The sequence below is a fragment of the Lithobates pipiens genome, unplaced genomic scaffold, assembly GCF_037356315.1.
Source record: "Lithobates pipiens isolate NorthernLeopardFrog02 unplaced genomic scaffold, aLitPip1_a1.2 Scaffold_16, whole genome shotgun sequence".
Lineage (NCBI taxonomy): Eukaryota > Metazoa > Chordata > Amphibia > Anura > Ranidae > Lithobates > Lithobates pipiens.
The window spans coordinates 621,280,115-621,295,913 of record NW_027507748.1 but is presented as its reverse complement, the minus strand read 5'-3'; positions in this window follow the sequence as shown (position 1 = coordinate 621,295,913).

The following is a 15,799-nucleotide window of genomic DNA, read 5'->3' as shown; positions in this document are numbered from 1 at the left end:
AGTATAATAAACAGATGAGATATTGTCTGACATATATCTAATTTTGTGGTATTTGCATATATAATAAAGATTATTGTTCATCTCTATGCCTTGTTATTTGTACATTCAGCTATCTTTTAGTTTAATCAATCCAAACTAAATTATGGTGAATAGAAGTACATTAGAGAATAAAGGTCCCGTGTTTCTGTAAATAAGCTATATACTAGGGGGTGTTCACCTAAATATGAAAAGGTCTGGGGTAGATGGTTGGCAGATGGTGAAACGTGTACTTGATATACTCACCCTTCATCTTCTCCTTTCCCTCCCCCCTTTTTCTTTTTTTCTTTTTTTTTTTTTCTCCTCTCCCCTCCCTCTCTGTCTCTCCCTTCTTCCTTTGTTTTTTTTTATATATACATATATACTATGTGATGGCTCTACCTCTTGTGGGTAGTTTGTTTTATGCTACACGGTTACTGTAATGTATCTATATATGTGCTATTGTTTTGGCCATGTTGGCCTCCGTCAATTTATGTACCAAGCATTCGTACCTCAATAAAGTTGGCTTTTTCAATAAAAAAAAAAAATAAGCTATATACTGTTCACATTGTACTTCAAAGTTCAGAGGGAACTTACCCTCACAAACATTTGTGCCGTGTGTTGCTGTCCACCCCCCTACAAGATCTCACAGTTGTAATTTCAGATATATATTTGAGTTATACATTAACTTGTCTGTTTGTAGAGAGGCAATCCATTTTCCCCAGACTTTATTGAATGTTTTAGTTGATCCCCTGTACTCATATGTCATTTTATACATGGTGATGTTAGCATTGGCCGACCCTTTCCAAGCGTTTAGTGTGAGATGATCTCTTCTAATCCAGTTAAAGTGGCGTTGCCACCAAAAAATAAAACATTGTTTAAAATTCTTTAAAAAAATTAAAAAAAAATAATTGGAAAAAAAATTTACTCACCTGTTGCTAGGGGGTCCCTCTTAGTCTGCCTTCTTCCTTGCCCGGGCTGGTGACATCACTTCCCCTCGCGCTGCACAGTCACCTGGGACCTGTCACGTGTCCCAGGTGACTGCGCGGCTTATCACGGCGCCCTGCGCCGCTCACGCATGCGCAGTGGGTGCCCGGCTGTGAAGCCACAGCTGGGTGCCCACAGTACGATGCGGTGCTGGGTGCCGCAAGCGGAGCGGGGAATGAGGGGGGCTTCATTCCCCCGCATCGCTGGACCCTGGGACAGGTAAGTGTCCGATTATTAAAAGTCAGCAGCTGCAGTATTTGTAGCTGTTGACTTTTAATTTTTTTTTTATGGGGCACCCCATTTTAAGTACAATTTGATTTCTTATATAGAAGAAAAGGATCCTTAGTTCTTATATTGTTACTCATAACCTCATCCTCTATAGCTCCTAGCAATCCTAGAAGTGGGCTACATATATTTGGTATATTGAACGTGTCAGCAATAAATTGGGTTGCCTGTGACCATAATGGTCTTATCCTGTCACATTCCCATACCATATGCATAAAGGAGCCTTCAGACTGGCCGCAGATTTACTTATAAATTCACACTGGTAACAAGTAGGGTTGCAAACAACCTCCATATGGACTTTAACCACTTAAGGACCGCCGCATGGCAATGGACGTCGGCTGAATGGCACCGATCGGACCCCCTCCTGCTGGCTGCAGTGGTCCGTTTCACTTCAGGAGCGATCCGGGATGAGGGGATGGCCGTTGGCCATCTCCTCTCGATCGCTCCTGGTGAATGAGAAGCTTCCCCCGCCTGTGTAGTGTAAACACAGGCAGGGAGGAAGTGATGTCATTCTCCTCGGGGCGGTCTTTTTGATCAGACTGCGAGGAGAACACATAGTAAGTGTGCACCAACACTACACTGACACGTAGGTACACATAGGCACACAAACCCCCCCCCCACCGATTATTTTTTTAGGTTCACTGCCAGGTTTTTATAGCGCTAGGTACCCCCATATACTACCCAATAATGGTTTTAACCCCCTGATTGCCCCTAGTTAACCCTTTCACCAGCGATCACCGTATAAGTGCCACTGGTCATGCCCCCCGAAGACGGAAGACCCCCGGAGCTGTGCAATAAACTATTTTTACCCCGTGTTGTGTTTTTTTGTACTTTTTTTTCACAAGTGAATGGGTAGGGGTACATTGTACCCCATACTCATTCACATAGGGTGCGGATTCTGATAAGCCCCCCGCCTGCAGACCCCGACAACCAACGGCCAGGGTTGTCGGGAAGAGGCCCTTGTCCTCATCAACATGGGGACAAGGTGCCTTGGGGTGAGGGGGCCACGCGGCCCCCCTTCCCCAAGGCACCCCCCATGTTGAGGGCACGCAGCCTGGTACGGCTCAGGAGGGGGGGCCCGCTCGCTTGTCCCCCCCTTTCCTGGCCGGCCGGGTCTGATGTGGACCTGGGGGGAACCCCCACGCCGATTTTTTCGGCGTCGGGGTTCCCCTTTAAGTCCATACCAGGTTGCGGGGCCAGTGACGTCTCCTTCGCGGTCCCCGCCTACCTGGAGACCCGCTCGAAATGAGCGGACTGTCCTCCACGTGTGTGGGCAAGTCCGTTCATTTCAAAAGTAGGGTGGTTAGTCCGCTGAAAAAGTGCCGTGTGTGGGCAAGTAGCCCGTTCGGAAAGTGGAACGGACAGTCTGGCGGGAAGTCCGCCAGACTAAGTCCATCGAATAGTCCGCTACGTGTGTACGCGGCATTAGCAATCGTTTTTCTGATCGCTGCATTAGTGTCACTGGTGCCGCTAGGTAGCTAGTTATTTTTTTAGCTTCACCGCCAGGTTTTTATAGCGCTAGGTACCCCCATATACTACCCAATAATGGTTTTAACCCCCTGATTGCCCCTAGTTAACCCTTTCACCCCCTTTTGCCAGTGTCACTAAGCGATCGTTTTTCTGATTGCTGCATTAGTGTCACTGGTGCTGCTAGGTAGCTAGTTATTTTTTTAGCTTCACCGCCAGGTTTTTATAGCGCTAGGTACCCCCATATACTACCCAATAACGGTTTTAACCCCCTGATTGCCCCTAGTTAACCCTTTCACCCCCTTTTGCCAGTGTCACTAAGCGATCGTTTTTCTGATCGCTGCATTAGTGTCACTGGTGCTGCTAGGTAGCTAGGTATTTTTTTAGCTTCACCACCAGGTTTTTATAGCACTAGGTACCCCCATATACTACCCAATAATGGTTTTAACCCCCTGATTGCCCCTAGTTAACCCTTTCACCAGCGATCACCGTATAAGTGCCACTGGTGATGCTGGTTAGCCAGTTAGTTATTTAGGTTCCCCGTCAGGTTTTTATATAGCGTCAGGGACCCCCATATACTACCTAATAAATATTTTAACCCCCTGATTGCCCCTAGTTAACCTTTTCACCAGTGATCACCGTATAAGTGTTACGGGTGACTCTGGTTAGTTAGTTTGCTTTTTATAGCATCAGGGCACCCACCATTTATTACCCAATAAAGGTTTAACCCCCTGATCACCCGGCAGGTGATATCAATTATCAATTTTAGGGTCAGGGTCTGCATCGCCCCAGGCAGCGCTAGGGTAGTGCCAGTACCGCTAACGCCCACGCGCAAAGCATACACCTCCCGTAGTGGTATAGTATCTGAACAGATCAATATCTGATCTGATCAGATCTATAGTAGCGCCCCCAGCAATTCAGGGTTCCAAAAAAATGCATTGTTAGCGGGATCAGCCCAGATACCTGCGAGCACCTGCATTTTGCCCCTCCGCCCAGCCCACCCAAGTGCAGTATCAGTCGATCACTGTCACTTACAAAACACTAAACACATAACTGCAGCGTTCGCAGAGTCAGGCCTGATCCCTGCGATTGCTTTTTTTTTGGTAGCGTTTTATATTTAAATCCTGAAGGCAGTGCTTGGTTTTCAGGGTCCCGTGCGTGGCTAGGCTCCCAAAAAGTCCCCCACATGTGGAATCCCCGTACTCAGGAGAAGCAGCAGAATTTATTTTGGGGTGTAATTTGACTTATGCCCATAGCATGTGTGAGAAATATATTATTTAGTGACAACTTTGTGCAAAAAAAAAATTTTTTTTTATATTCCTGCAACTTGTGGCAAAATATAAAATATTTAATGGACTCAACATGCCTCTCAGTAAATAGCTTCGGGTGTCTATTTTCCAAAATGGGATCATTTGGGGGGGTTTTGTGCTATTTTGGCATTTTATGGCCTTCGAAACTGTGATATGTAGTGAGGAGTGAAATCAAAAATTTGCACCCTTAGAAATCCTGAAGGCAGTGATTGGTTTTCGGGGTGCTGTACGCAGGTAGACTCCCAAAAAGTCCCACATATGTGGTATCCCCGTACTCAGGAGAAGCAGCAGAATATATTTTGAGGTGTAATTCCACATATAACTATAGCATGTGTGAGCAATATATCATTTAGTGATAACTTTTTGTAAACTTTTTTTTTTTGTGTGTCATTATTCAATCACTTGGGACAAAAAAAAAATATCCAATGGGCTCAGCATGCCCCTCAGCAATTTCCTTGGGGTGTCTATTTTCCAAAATGGGGTCATTTGGGGGGGGGGGGGGGGGTTGTACTGCCATGCCATTTTAGCACATTGAGAAATGAGATAGGCAGTCATAAATTAAAAGCTGTGTAAATTCCAGAAAATGTACTCTAGTTACTTTTGCACAAATCAATAAATATATGCTTATTGACATTTTTTTTTACTAAAGACATTTAGTTGGATACATTTTGGCCTAAATGTATGACTAAAATTTAGTTCATTCGATTTTTCTTATAAAAAAATTCAGTCTTTTTCCTTTTATATAATAAAAAATAAATATCGCAGAGGCAATCAAATACCATCAAAAGAAAGCTCTATTTGTGGGAAGAAAAGGACGCAAATTTCGTTTGGGTACAACATTGCATGACCGCGCAATTACCAGTTAAAGCAGTGCAGTGTGAAATTGTAAAAAGACCTCTGGTCCTTAGGCTGACAATTGGTCCGGGGCTGAAGTGGTTAAGGTGTTAAACTAGTGGAAGTGTCAATGGACTACGAGTGCGCTGAGAAGAGGGTGAGGGTTGGGTTACGGGCTGAATATATATGTTCCTAAAGGCGAATTCACCTTTAAACAGTATAAACAATATGTAAATGTAGTGCTAACCCCCGGAAAGGGAATGCTGATTTGTGTCTCAGGTTTTTTCCCACTAGTGTAGCAGCAACCAGGTAAACTGCAACATTCACTCAGAAAACATTCTAGTTGCCTTTTTAAAGATTATTGCAGAAAAACTTGGATGGGGCATAGGGAAGCCGTAGGATACTCCAGGACACTGAACAAGAATGTAAGGACACTGTTTCCTCTGCATCTACTTTTCAGAACAGTCCCTTGAGCAGTAAGACAAAGTGGACAGCACTGGAACACCATCAGCAATGTCCCAGGCCAGGCAAGCCTTAATATTAGTGCACCATGAGGTTAACAGCAGCAACAGTCACTAGGATCCTTCTCTCAGATCTGTAACACAGGGGCACGAATCCAGCGCCTTGAGGCGATTCAGTTCACATTGTAGCGCTTTACAAGTTTCTCATTCATTCACTTAGTGTCCCTGGGACTTGGATGCCTCCCTCCAGATTTAAGCAGACAGTCTACTCAGTGAATCTTCCAGAAGCGATCCCCAGGAAAAACCCCTCTCTTTGCTTTAAAGGAACTTGCAGCAGGATAGGAATCTAAGCTATGTACAGCTATGACCTCAATGGGACAAGCAGGATCTTCAGCTGGACTGCCTAAAAGGACAGCAGGCCTTCTGGCTGAGAACCTCTCCTCCTGGGGAAGAACACTGCTCTCTGTGGCTCCCTGAGGCATCATCCCCAGGGATTGGCCGTGAACACAAACATTCAGGCTGCTCATTTGACTCTCCCACCCACAATATAAAGGAGGATTGAATGAAATCTGCATCTGCTGTATACATTGCACACTGACGAAAATAATTATTTGATCCCCTGCTGATTTTGTAAGTTTGCCCACTTACAGAGAAATGAAGGGTCTATACATTTATCATAGGTGTATTTTAAATGATAGAGAGAGAATAGCAACCAAAAGTCCAGAAGAAATCCATGGGACAAATGTTATAAATTGAGTTGCAGTTCAGTGAGTAAAACAAGTATTCGATCCACGAGCAAAACAGGTATGCACACATCTCAGGAGGGATTTTGGTCCACTCTTCTTTACAGATCTTCTCTAAATCTTTAAGGTTTCTTGGCTGTCGCTTGGCAACTTAAAATTTCAGCTACTTCCATAAAGTTTCTATAGGATTAAGGTCTGGAGACTGGCTAGGCCACTCCATGACCTTAACGTGCTTCTTCTGGAGCCACTCCTTTGCTGCCTTGGTGGTATGTTTTGGGTTATCGTCATGCTGGAAGACCCATCCTCCTCCCATCTTCAGTGTTCTGGCTGAGGGAAGATGGTTTTCATTTAAGATTTTACAATACATGACCTTGTCCGTTGGCCCTTCAATGCGAGCCAAGTCAGCCTGTACCTTTAGCAGAAAAACTGCCAAAAAGTATAATGTTTCCACCTCAGTGCTTGGCATTTTTCTTCCTCCAAACATGTTGATTTGCGTTAATGCCAAAGAGCTCATTTTTGGTCTCATCTGACCACAGCACTTTCTCCCAATCCTACTCTGAATCATTAAGATGTTTACTGGCAAACTTCAGATGGGCCTGCACATGTGCCTACTTAAGGAGGGGGACCTTGCGGCACTACAGGATTTCAATCCATGGCGGTGCATTGTGTTATCAGCTGTTTTGTTTGGTGACTGTGGTCCCAACTGCCTTGAGATTATTCATAAGCTCCTCCCGTGTTGTTCTGGCCTGATCCCTCAGTTTTGTCATGTTCTACAGGTCGTCTTCTGTACAGTCTGTGGGAAATTTTCTGCATGATCAGTGCCGCTGGCTATAGCTGGCAGCACTAATCAATGTATTCTAATGGCGGGGAACCCTTTGGTTCAATGAAAAAATAAATGACTAATGTATGGGCTTACTGAACCTACCTTAACCGGTTCCCGACCAGCGCACGCCAATGTACGTCGGCAGAATGGCTCGGGCAGGCATACTGGCGTACAGGTATGTCCAATCTTCAATGCCGCCCATGCCACGTTCTGGTCGGAACCCCCGTGAGTCTGGTCGCGGGTCCTGCGGACTCGATCACCGCGGGTATACCCACGATCGTCTCACGGGATGGCTGAATAGAGAAATGCCGTTGTAAACAGCATTTCTCCATTCTGCCTAGCAACTAGTGATGCTGATCTCTGCTCCATGTGATTGGAGCAGAGATCAGTGTTCACTAAATGAAAGCCCAACCCCCCACAGTTAGTAACACATGCCTAGGAACACTTAACCCCTACACTGCCACCCACTGGTTAACCCCTTCCCTGCCAGTGTCATTTACACAGGAATCACTGCATTTATATAGCAGTGATTGCTGTATAACTGACAATGGTCCCAAAAATGTGTCAAAAATGTCCGATGTGCCCGCCATAATGTTGCAGTCACAATAAAAAACTTAAGTCTCAAATAATTTTCTTGCAGGAAACTCATTTTAAAAAGGATAGGATTCCATGGAGTAAAAATCACTATTTCCCCTGGGTATATCATACCACCTCACAGAACTCGAAATCCTGCGGGGTGTCTATTTTAATGACAAGACAGATACCATGGAAGGAACAAGGGGTACATACTGATGAGGAAGGTCACCTCTTGATAGTGAAGGATACCTTGGGTTGTCAAAAAGTGACATTGGTAAATCTATATTTGCCAAATGAAGATCAAGTAACCTCTCTAGAAATCTATTCACAGATTATACAACAACATAAAGAGGGAATACTAGTGCTAGGAGGCGACCTAAATATGGCTCTGGACCCAATAAAGGATACATCAAAAGGTTTGTCTCATCTATCTTATGTCAAATTAAGGAAAGTAAAGAGATTGATGCAAGAATTGAAGCTGATTGATAGCTGGAGGGCTGTTCACACACAGAGCAGAGATTATACATTTTTTTCGGCAAAATATAAATCTTACTTTAGAATTGATTACATTTTAATCTCCCAGAATGTGATTACATCCCTGGTGGAAGCCTCAATTGGCTGATTTACATTATCAGATCACGCCCCGACGAGCTGCGTGATAGAGTTAGGGGAGGCAGAACCAAGGAAATGGCAATGGAAGTTAAATGAAACATTATTGAAGGATAATGAATATAAGAAAAAATTAGAACAAGAACTGGATGATTTTTTCGCAAAAAATAAAATAGGAGAAACAACACCTTTCTGTATATGGGAAACACACAAATGTGTCATGAGAGGAATATTTATATCCCCGGGAGCACATAGAAAACCCAGATTTAATGAAACAATTGATAACTTGCTTAAAGAGATTAGGGAACTAGAAATAGTACATAAAAAATCACAAGCACAAGCAGTAGAACAGAAATTAGACGGTTTGCGTGAAAAATTAAATCTCCAACTAATAGAAAAAGTGAAAGCAAAGTTAACTCGAGGGAAGCGGAGATTATATGAATTTGGGAATACACCAGGGAGACTGCTGGCAAATGCCCTAAGAGAAAGTACAATTAGGAACTCAATTACACAAATTAAGACACAGAGAGATGAAATGGTTAATACATCGCAGAAAATTGCTCAGGTATTTAAAGAATATTATGAGAGGCTATATCAGCTGGAAAAGAAACCTACTTTGGCAGAGGAGTTAAAAAAAGGAGAAATAGCTAGAGAATACGTTGAAAGGACAGAAATGCCAAAAATAACAGAGGAAATGGCCAGAGAAATAGACGTACCAATCACTCTAGAGGAAGTTGCAAAAGCATTAAAAATATTGAAATTAGGCAAGTCACCAGGTCCAGATGGATTTACTCTGTCATATTACAGAATGTTTGCGGAGAAATTGGCTCCGAGATTCATGGAAGCCTATAACTCAATACGGGGAGGAAAGCAAATTCCAACAGAAACGTTACTGGCGCATATAACAGTAATACCAAAAGAAGGAAAGGATCCCTCTCAGTGTCCCAGCTACTGACCTATTTCGTTGTTGAATGTGTACCTTAAACTGTTCACAAAGATATTAGCTATGAGATTGATAAATTTGATACCGGAATTAATACACCCAGATCAAGTGGGATTTGTCCCAGGGAGAGAAGGAAGAGAAAATACGAGTGGTGAACACAATCTTCCTGGTACAAAAACTGCATAAGTCAACGGTGATAGTATCTGCGGATGCAGAAAAAGCGTTTGATCGGGTAGATTGGATATTTTTAAAAGCGGTATTACAGCATATAGGCCTGGGGGAGGGGATGCTGAGATAGATCCTTAACTTATATTCAAAACCAAGTGGTAGGGTGAAAGGGAATGATAGATTATCAGAGCCATTTTCCATCTTAAATGGAACACGCCAGGGATGTCCCCTCTCACCCCTGATATTCATTCTGACAATAGAACCTTTTTTAAGGAAAATGCGTGCCAATGTGAACATCAAGGGGGTAAAATAAAAAAATGAAGATCAGAAGTTGGCAGCTTATGCAGATGATTTGATCTTTTTTGTAACGTCCCCAATTACATCTCTCCCATCTTTACTAATGGAGTTATGAGAATATGGGAAAATATCTAACTTCAGAATAAATTATGGAAAATCAGAAGCAATGGGGGTAGAAATAGATTTGTCTCAGCTACAAGCGATATCCACACAATTTGATTTTAGATGGGCGAATTCATATATAAGTTATTTAGGAACCAAAATGCCAATGTGGTTTGGGAGAACCAATATTATTAAGATGAATGTGCCAAGACTTCTATACCTAATACAAACTATACCGATTAAGATCCCTCCAAGCTTTTTTAGGGATCTTAGATCAAGATTTATGAAGTTCATCTGGGCTGGAAAATCAGCAAGAGTACGTCGAGATATCTTAGTACTCCCCAAAGGAAAAGGAGGGATAGGACTCCCAGACCCAATAAAATATCAGGAAGCTTCACATTTAGCTAGAGTAGTGGAATGGTGTAGGCTTAAAAACGAAAAACCGTGGATACAGACAGAACAAGCAGCGATAGATATCCCATTGGAAGGACTAGTGTGGATCCCAGATACAGAAATGCCAGCAGGAGTGAGAAAACATCCAACAATAGGGGAGACATTACGAATAACAAAAAGAGTATTTAGAAAAACATCTATTTCAAGAATTCCCAGTCCGCTCCTTCCCATCTTGGGTACCCCGGCATTTCTACTGGGAATAACGGATCCAAAATTCAAAACAATACGAGACGGAGGTATGAGCAGAATTTGTCATTTCTCGGTAGGTAATCGGTTAATGACAAAAAAAAGATATCGAAAAAGAAATTACATTAGAGTTAGATCCCTTCAGAATGAGGCAATTGTAAGCTCAGACACAGAAACCTGCTGCATACAGCAAAAGGAGCATCATTTTTGGGATCTCTGTGTGAGGACGATTGGGCGGTGGATACCACAGACGAAACGATCAGCGGGATGATTCCCTGATGTGCAGATACACCTAGCCCAGAATCTTCCAGCAGCGTTACTAACAGCCCATGGGGAGGACTGATGAGACTATCCATTCAGGCTCTTCACTTGCCGAGGTCTGGAACGCTATTGGAGAGTGAGGACACCGGAAGTGACGTCCGGAGTACGAGCGCGCCGCTCGTTCGTTTTTTAAACTGTACATTTTATGGCTTTTAAATGTGAGTACCCAGGACTTTGCTTACTGAATAAATAGATATTGTAATTACTTACTTCACTATTGGAGTGTTCCCCTTTCTTCCTTTTATGATAACTGCATATGCATGGTGACTGAGTGTCCAGAGAAAACTACTTATTGAGCCTATACCAGCGGATAGCAAGTGTTTATTGGAATGCTGTTTACCTTACAGCAGTAAGGTAAGGTAGTTATTGCACCTAGTGTGTGAACACAAGAGTCACAGGAGCACGGGTGGAACCAGTCCCTTTTGTTTGGTCACACAGCTTATTGATTTATTTGGCACTGGATGGACTCACATTTTGCATGACTATATATAACTGTTGCTTGATGCGATACTTTAGAGCACATTCTGGATGTGCGTTTGGATTTTGATTATCAATTTTTTGCACTGTATGCACTTTGACTAAGATACACTGGATATTATTGCACTGTACCAAATTGTATTATTTAGTTTTTACAAGTCTTACCTTTTTGTATATTCTGTGTATTTTTTTATTTTATTTTTATTCTAATACTTTATTATATTATATATATTTTTTTAAATTTTTTATTTCTTTATTTTATTTGTATTTTTATTATTTTTTCCTACCTCTATCTATTCATTGATTTTTTGATTTCACTTTAGTTTGTTATTTTATTTTTATTTTATTTAATTTAATCTTTATTTATGCTACACGCTGTTGTATTTCAATTGAATCTTTTTTGATTATTGATTCTGCACATAGCACTCGATTGGATATTGTTAGCACTGGGTTAGGTGCACAGCTTGATTTATTTCACCTGAGTGGATATACACACTGTCTGAGTCTATTAAGGCACCTAGTTTATTTATATACCATTTATTGACACTTAGGCACTGCAGCTAGTTTATTTAGCTATATTGTTATTTTTTCCTGTTTATTCGGAGCGCAACACCAACTACTTACTTACTATCATTTTTTTGGGGAGGGTTATCACCCCTACCGGTGTTTTGCTGCAACCATAGCTTTTATTTTAATTTTATATTTATTTTTATTTTATTTTAGGGCACGTAGTTTGGCGCGAGAATACCTTATACCTTTATTCAATTGGAAGCCTTTATTAGATCTAAATCAAAAGTACAGTGACTTGCGAAAGTATTCGGCCCCCTTGAACTTTTCAACCTTTTGCCACATTTCAGGCTTCAAACATAAAGATATAAAATTTTAATTTTTTTGTGAAGAATCACCAACAAGTGGGACACAATTGTGAAGTGCAATGAAATCTATTGGATAATTTAAACTTTTTTTAGCAAATAAAAAACTGAAAAGTGGTGCATGCAAAATTATTTGGCCCCTTTACTTTCAGTGCAGCAAACTCACTCCAGAAGTTCAGCGAGGATCTCTGAATGATCCAATGTTATCCTAAATGACTGATGGTGATAAATAGAATCCACCTGTTTGTAATCAAGTCTCTGTATAAATGCACCTGCTCTGTGATAGTCTCAGGGTTCTGTTGAAAGCGCAGAGAGCATCATTAAGACCAAGGAACACACCAGGCAGGTCCGTAATACTGTTGTGGAGAAGTTTAAAGCCAGATTTGGATACAAAAAGATTTCCCAAGCTTTAAACATCCCAAGGAGCACTGTGCAAGCGATCATTTTGAAATGGAAGGAGTATCAGACCACTGCAAATCTACCAAGACCGGGCCGTCCCTCTAAACTTTCAGCTCAGACAAGGAGAAGACGGATCAGAGATGCAGCCAAGAGGCCCATGATCACTCTGGATGAACTGCAGAGAACTACAGCTGAGGTGGGAGAGTCTGTCCATAGGACAACAATCAGTCGTACACTGCACAAATCTGGCCTTTATGGAAGAGTGGCAAGAAGAAAGCCATTTCTCAAAGATATCCATAAAAAGTCTTGTCTAAAGTTTGCCACAAGCCACCTGGGAGACACACCAAACATGTGGAAGAAGGTGCTCTGGTCAGATGAAACCAAAATCGAACTTTTTGCCCACAATGCAAAACGATATGTTTGGCGTAAAAGCAACACAGCTCATCATCCTCAACACACCATCCCCACTGTCAAACATGGTGGTGGCAGCATCATGGTTTGGGCCTGCTTTTCTTCAGCAGGGACAGGGAAGATGGTTAAAATTGAGGGGAAGATGGATGCAGCCAAATACAGGACCATTCTGGATGAAAACCTGTTGGAGTCTGCAAAAGACCTGAAACTGGGACGGAGATTTATCTTCCAACAAGACAATGATCCCAAACATACAGCAAAATCTACAAAGGAATGGTTCACAAATAAACGTATCCAGGTGTTAGAATGGCCAAGTCAAAGTCCAGAGAATCCAATCGAGAATCTGTGGAAAGAGCTGAAAACTGCTGTTCACAAACGCTCTCCATCCAACCTCACTGAGCTCCAGCTGTTTTGCAAGGAAGAATGGGCAAGAATTTCAGTCTCTCGATGTGCAAAACTGATAGAGACATACCCCAAGCGACTTGCAGCTGTAATCGCAGCAAAAGGTGGCTCTACAAAGTATTAACGCAAGGGGGACGAATAATTTTGCACGCCCCACTTTTCATTTTTTTATTAGTTAAAAAATTTTCAAAAATCCAATAGATTTCGTTCCACTTTACAATTGTGTCCCACTTGTTGGTGATTCTTCACAAAAAAAAATGTATATCTTTATGTTTGAAGCCTGAAATGTGGCAAAAGGTTGTAAAATTCAAGGGGGCCGAATACTTTCGCAAGGCACTGTATATGTAGAAATAAGGGCATTAACTGAGTTTGAAGAGATCTGTTTGAAAGGAGATGAACTGAGACATTTGATGTCTTATTTTTATAGTATGTTAATAGAACAGGAGACTCCACAAGAATTGCCTTTCCTTCAGGCCTGGGAAAGAGATTTAGGAACTACGTTCTCCCCAGAACAAGAGAATAAGATGTTGCTGTTTAATCAAAAGGCCTCGATGGCAAGCATATATCAAGAAGGGGGATATAAAGATTCTTACTAGGTGGTATAGAACATCAAAAGTGCTACATCAAATTTACCCTCAGATATCAGAGACATGTTGGAGATGTCTGGGAGCGGAGGGAACATTATTACATATTTTTTGGGAGTGTCCAAAAATAAGAGTGTTCTGGGAGATGGTAGCTGATACTATTGTAATGATAACAGGAATTGACCTGGGAGATAAACCGGCAACTTTTTTGTTGCTGGATATTCCAATGGCAATAGAAAGATTCAAATATTCTTTGCTGAGACACCTATTGATAGCAGCAAGGGCATGTATTCCGGCTCTGTGGAAAAAGAGCAGCCCTCCAGCTAGAGCACAGTGGTTTCAGAGAATTGTAGAAATCCAACAAATGGAAAATTTGACAATGACAATGAGAGATCAAGATGAGAAATATCAGAAGATTTGGGCTCCATATCTAAAGTATAGAGAAAGTATGATGCAGAACATTTGAAATATGGTAGAGCTGGCAGATCGTGGGGGGGGGGGGGGGTGAAGAGGTGAGGGGGTGGATTACTATAAAAATTCCCTCTTTTTTTTTTTCTTCCCTGGGAGGGAAGGGGGAGGGATGGGGGAGGATGATGTGGAATTGAGGTACAGATTGAAATGTTTTTATTAAAAAAAAAACAATAAAAATCGCTGATCGCCTCCATTACTAGTAAAAAAAATAAAATAAAAAACAATTAATAAAAATGCAATAAAACTATCCCCTATTTTGTAAATGCTATAACTTTTGCGCAAACCAATCAATAATCACTTATTGCGATTTTTTTTACCAAAAACATGTAGAAGAATACGTATCGGCCTAAACTGAGGGAAAACAATGTTTTTTTATATATTTTTGGGGGATATTTATTATAACAAAAAGTAAAAAATAATATTTTTTTTTCAAAATTGTTGCTCTATTTTTGTTTATAGCGCAAAAAAATAAAAACTGCAGAGGTGATCAAATACCACCAAAAGAAAGCTCTATTTGTGGGAAAAAAATGACGTCAATTTTGTTTGGGAACCACGTCGCACGACTGAGGAATTGTCAGTTAAAGTGACGCAGTGCCGAATCGCAAAAAGTGGTCTGGTCTTTGACCAGCAAAATGTAAATGTCTGTAAGTGGTTAAAGAACTTAATTAAAACCAGCCACTGTTGAGAATATGACTTGGTCAGGTACAGTGGTGTGAAAAAGTGTTTGCCCCCTTCCTCATTTCCTGTTCCTTTGCATGTTTGTCACACTTAAGTGTTTCGGAACATCAAACCAATTTAAACAATAGTCAAGGACAACACAAGTAAACACAAAATGCAATTTGTAAATGAAGGTGTTTATTATTAAAGGTGAAAAAAAATCCAAACCATCATGGCCCTGTGTGAAAAAGTGATTGCCCCCTAAACCTAATAACTGGTTGGGCCACCCTTAGCAGCAACAACTGCAACCAAGCGTTTGCGATAACGTGCAATGAGGCTTTTACAGCGTCCTGGAGGAATTTTGGCCCACTCATCTTTGCAGAATTGTCCTAATTCAGTTACATTAGAGGGTTTTCGAGCATGAATGGCCTTTTTAAGGTCATACCACAACATCTCAATAGGATTCAGGTCAGGACTTTGGCTAGGCCACTCCAAAGTCTTCATTTTGTTTTTCTTCAGCCATTCGGTGGTGGACTTGCTGGTGTGTTTAGGATCATTGTCCTGCTGCAGAACCCAAGTTCGTTTCAGCTTGAGTACACGAACAGATGGTCGGACATTCTCCTTCAGGATCTCTTGGTAGACAGCAGAATTCATAGTTCCTTTTATCACGGCAAGTCTTCCAGGTCCTGAAGCAGCAAAACAGCCCCAGACCATCACACTACCACCACCATATTTTACTGTTGGTATAATGTTCTTTTTATGAAATGCAGTGCTCCTTCTACGCCAGATATACTTGGACACACACCTTCCAAAGAGTTCCACTTTTGTCTCATCGGTCCACAGAATGTTGTCCCAAAAGTCTTGGGGATCATCAAGATGTGTTGTGGAGAAATTGAGACGAGCTTTGATGTTCTTTTTGCTCAGCAGTGGTTTTCTCCTTGGAACT